At 36.5% G+C, this 5,380-nt stretch overlaps 1 pseudogene; it reads left to right on the top strand.

Annotated features, from left to right (window-relative positions):
• The first annotated feature begins 938 nt into the window (after positions 1-938).
• On the top strand, positions 939-2,890 carry LOC101715223 (cullin-4B pseudogene; annotated as a pseudogene).
• Positions 2,891-5,380: the final 2,490 nt, after the last annotated feature.

The following is a 5,380-nucleotide window of genomic DNA, read 5'->3' as shown; positions in this document are numbered from 1 at the left end:
CTCCCCCTACCCGCTCTATGCTACCCCTTCACTTTCCTGCTCCTCCTCTGTGTTTCTCCTCTCTTCTTTCTTCCCTTCCCCCTCTAGCATTGCCACTTTCTCTCCTACACTCACAGACATATAACGTAGGGTTTTGATGCTTTTCTATCTGTTGACGCCGCTATTTTCACGTTTCCAACAGGTTTTTCTTTCCCCCAATCCCTCAGCTGCTGCAGCTGCTCAAGAGGTCAGATCTGCCGCTGATGGTAATACCAGCACCACGCCGCCCACCCCTGCCAAGAAGAGAAAGTTAAACAGCAGTAGCGGCAGTAACTGTAGTAAGGAGTGAGACTTTGATTCCACCTCTTCCAAACCTCCTTTACAACCCAGGGATTCGGCTTCCCCTTCAACCTCCTCCTTCTGCCTGGGGTTTTCTGTGATTGCTTCCAACCATGTACCAATACAGCAGAAGCTGCGTTTTGAAGTCATCCTGGAGTTTGTAGGGTTTGATGTGAAGATAGCTGAGAAATTCTCCTCCTCCTCCTCCTCATCACCAACTACTGCAACATCTCAGGAGCAGCAACTTAAAAATATGAGTATATTAATCTCTTCTGTGGCTTCGGTGCATTGTGCAAATGGCCTAGCCAAATCTTCTATCACCACCTCTAGATTTGCTAACAGCAAGCCTGGTTCTGCTAAGAAGTTAGTGATCAAGAACTTTAACGATAAACCTAAGTTACCAGCAAACTTCACAGATGAAACACGTCAGGAACTGAAAGAAGCAGTGGAAGCTATTCAGAATAGTACTTCAATTAAGTACAATTTAGAAGAGATCTACCAGCCTGTACAAAAAATCTCTGTTCTTGTAAGATTTCCGTGAACTTGTACAAATAACTGAGATGAATTTGTGAAGATCACATCAAAGCACAAATTCACCAATTCAGAGAGGATTCACCGGATAATGTTCTTTTTCTAAAGAAGATCGATAGACTGTGAATAAATCCTTGTTAAAAAAAAAAAAAGATCAATAGATGCTGGCAAAACCACTGTAGGTAAATGATCATGGTCAGGAGCATTTTTTCATTTCTGGATAGAACTTACGTTCTTCAGAATTCAGTGCTACCCTCCATTTGCGACATGGGACTGGGATTATTAAGGGCTCATATTATAAGTGATCAGAAAGTCCAGAATAAGACAATTGATGGCATCCTTCTCTTGATTGAGAGGGAAATGAATGGTGAAGCAATTGACAGAAGTTTACTCTGAAGTCATTTAATCATGCTTTCTGATTTGCAAATTTATCAAGATTCTTTTGAACAACGATTTTTGGAAGAAACTAACTGGCTCTTTGCAGCTGAAGGCCAAAAGTTAATGCGAGAGAGGTTCCTGAAACATGTTAACAAATGTCTAGATGAAGAAGCAGACAGACATTACTTTCTTAGATCAAACTACCCAGAAATCATTAATTCCTACTGTAGAAAAACAACTTCTAGGTGAAAATTTAACAGCAATTCTTTAAGGAAGTGTAAATAACCTCCTTGATGATAACCGAATTCAAGATTTATCTCTCCTGTATCAGCTCTTCAGCAGAGTTCCAGGTGGAGTTCAGGTTCTCTTGCAACAGTGTATTGAATACATAAAGGCATTTGGGAGTACTATTGTTATTAATCCTAAAAAAGATAAGACTATGGTTCAAGAATTGCTGGATTTTAAAGATAAAGTTGACCAAATAATTGATATCTGCGTTGAAGAATGAAAAATTCATCAACTCTATGAAAGAAGCATTTGAAGCATTTATTAACAAAAGACCAAAAAACCCTACTGAACTTATAACTAAGTATGCAGATTCAAAACTTCCTGCAGGCAACAAAGAAGCTACAGATGAAGAACATGATAAAATGTTGGATAAAATTATATTTAGATTTATCTATGTCAAGGATGTTTTTGAGGCCTTCTACAAGAAAGATTTAGCCAAGTTCCTGTTAGTTGGCAAGAGTGCATCTGTAGATGCTGAAAAGTCATTGCTGTCCAAATTTAAACATGAATGTGGAGCTTCTTTCACCAGCAAACTTGAAGGAATGTTTAAAGACATGGAACTTTCTAAAGACATGATTCAGTTCAAACAGTATATGCAGAATCAGAATGTACCTGAGAATATTGAATTAACTGTGAATATCCTGACAATGGGTTATTGGCCAACATTCATGCCTATGGAAGTTCATTTGCCACCAGAGATGGTTAAAATTCAGGAAATTTTCAAGACATTTTATCTAGGCAAACATAATAGCAGGAAACTTCAGTGTCAATCGCCCCTAGGACACTGTGTGTTACAAGAAGAATTTAAAGAGGGTAAAAAAGAACTCCAGGTCTCTCTTTTTCAAACACTGGTGCTGCTAATGTTTAATGAAGGAGAGGAGACCAGTTTAGAACAGATCAAGCTAGCTACTGGAATAGAGGATGGAGAGTTAAGGAGAATGTTGCAGTCATTAGCCTGTGGCAAAGCTACAGTTCTGGCAAAAAGTCCAAAGGGCAAAAACATTGAAGATGGTGACAAATTCATTTGAAATGATTATTTCAAACACAAACTTTTCAGGATATAGACCAATCAAATCCAGATGAAAGAAATGGTTGAAGAGCAAGCAAGAACTACAGATTGAGTATTTCAAGATAGACAATATCAAATTGATGCTGCAACTGATCAAATTATGAAAATGAGAAAGACAGCCACAATCTCCTTGTTTCAGAAGTATATAACCAGTTAAAATTTCCAGTAAAGCATGCTGATCTTAAGAAGAGAATAGAATCCTTAATTGACTGGGACTAAATGGAGAGAGATAAAATCCAAACTAATGCAATTACACTGCATAGAATGTTGGCCTTGGAGCATTTGGTATCATGTGCCAGTGGGTGAACTAACCTGTTGATGCTGTATTATTTGACTTTGTTTTTACTACAAATGACCAAATGAAGCAGTATAATGGATAAAAAAGATAAACTCTTTTTTGTCATTCCCTCAGTGACCAACTTCCTCCCACTCTGTTCCACCTCCTAACAGCATTTGCAGCTCTAAACTCATCAATGGATTCATCCATTGATGAAGTTACTTGAACTAATGATCATATCACTTTCCCAAAGCACAGGAATTGGCAAACAAGTATTCACTATACTGAACATTTGAGGGAACTTTTTCATCCTAAATCATAGTAAAGACCTTAAATTACAAAATATAATTATTTAAATTCATTAAAAGTGTGAAATAGTTTGCATAGAATAATTTAAAATATCAGTTTAATCACTATTGCAAAAGGCATCTCAAATATATTGCTATGCAGGCACTCCTCATTTAACAACTGAGTTCTGGTTCCGCAACTAGGTTGTTAAATGTGTTGGTTGCTAAATGAGGAAATGTATATAGTACGTACATTATAATATTCAGAACAAACAAATGTTCAAAGGAAACTCCAACCTGTTGATTTCCCCTTTACTTGCATAACTCTTATCAGCAGTGCTCTAATGTATACTAGAACATAAAACTATAATGTTGTAATATAGAGTACAATCAGCAAAAATTACAGTACTCTATAAAAGATGTGTGCTGTACAAAACAGACACTGAGGATCTACATACAAGAGGTATAAAATTGTACAAAAAAAAAGGTTGGTTGTAAGTCCAAGTGGTGGGACATAAGACCAAATAGCACACCTCTATTGTTAAATCCAAATGGTCATTAAACAGGTAAGTGGTTAAATGATGAATATCAGTATAATATGAAGTGCAACCAAACTTCTATAATGTGAGATGCTTTTAACATCATTTAAAAAAATTGTTCCCACTGAAAGTGATAAGATCATCCCTGGACAACCATGTCCCCTTCACAAGAGGTAATATATCTCTTAGTCTTAAAGGCTTTACAAGGTAAGATAAATATCCTTAGACAAATAAACGTCCTTTGAACACTGTTGAGAGAGGCTGAGGTAACCTTTTCTTTAATACTTTCCTTGATGTTGAATCGAGTGCCCAGCTGTGTACCTGTAGAAAGATTTATGAACATTAAATAGGCTCAAAGAAGAAGGCTACTGGAGAGCTTATTCTATATCCTAAAATACTATTCATGCTTTTATCCTATAGAAATTTCAGCACCCAGATAAAATCAGAATAGTTGAGGACCTACTACTTACAGTAACAAATGAAAACATACATACCCTTAACTTGAGTGTATTGACTGGCTTGGGAAAGTTTCAAAGGAAACATACTCTGTTATGGTTTAGATCTAAAACGTTTCCCACATTTCTCTTATATTTGGAAGATGGCTGGATGGATATAGGACACTATATCTGACTGTTAGACAGTGGGGCCTAGCAGAGGTGGGTCACAGTGTGGGTAGGGGTGACCTGTAAAAGTGTATTCTTGTCCCCAACTCCTCTCTTCTCTTTTTGCTTCCTAGCTGCCAGGGGTGAGCACCTTTTTTTGCCATGCTGTCTGCCATCCTGCTTCTGTCTTGGAAGCAACAAACAGACCATGGACTGAAACTGAACCAAAATAAACCTCTTCTTTAGCCTGTATTGATTATTTCCCCCAATCGATGGGAAAGTGAATAAGACAGAAATTGGTTCCAGAGAACTGGGGTCATGCTATGACTATACCTGACCATGTGGTTCAGAAGCCTTTGGCTCCCTGGAAAATTTGTTTGAAAAATTTGGGAGATGCCAGCTAGAGACGCCTTAGAATTCTGTGTTCAGAGAAAGCAAAGATTAAAGGGGAGAGTTTGGTTATATCTCAGAAGAGCAGAATGCTGATAAAGTGTGGATACTAATGAAGACTTCATTAGCATGTGACCTAGAGGTCCTGGAAGAAAATTTGTTTTCATTTTGTCCATGTCCTAAAACTTTAAAAAAAGACTGAGATTTAAACCATTTTTATTTAAACTCAAGTCTTTCTGAATCAAACTAATATATAGACAAATGGAATTAATCTTAGAGTTTACCTCCTCTTTTAAAATTAAAAATTGATCGCCCACCTACTAGAAAAATGTAAAATTACAGAAATCACCAGCATATTTTTTAATGTTCTGTTTTTAAAAGAATATGAGAATATGTCAGTCAGTTTCTAAATTTGAGATTCCAAATAAATCATTATTTCTCAAGAAATGGTGATCAGGTATTAACTATGATGATGAATAGGGTCACTAAAGTAAACACATACATAATTATATCTGTAAAACATACAGTTCAATTCTGAAGAAAAAATAGTATTTTGATTTTCAACCCAGGGAAATTGATACTGACTATTTTATTTATTGTCTTGAAGTTCCAAGAAAAAGGAAAGAGGAAATACAGGACCATAGAAATGAGAAAATTTTACTTTTACAAGAGGAAACATATTACATGTTTGCATCTAATAA

This window comes from Heterocephalus glaber, unplaced genomic scaffold, assembly GCF_053883595.1.
Source record: "Heterocephalus glaber isolate CG9 unplaced genomic scaffold, H.glaber_assembly_v1.0 deba00001690, whole genome shotgun sequence".
NCBI classification, from domain to species: domain Eukaryota; kingdom Metazoa; phylum Chordata; class Mammalia; order Rodentia; family Bathyergidae; genus Heterocephalus; species Heterocephalus glaber.
This window is presented reverse-complemented; position numbering and strand designations above follow the sequence as displayed.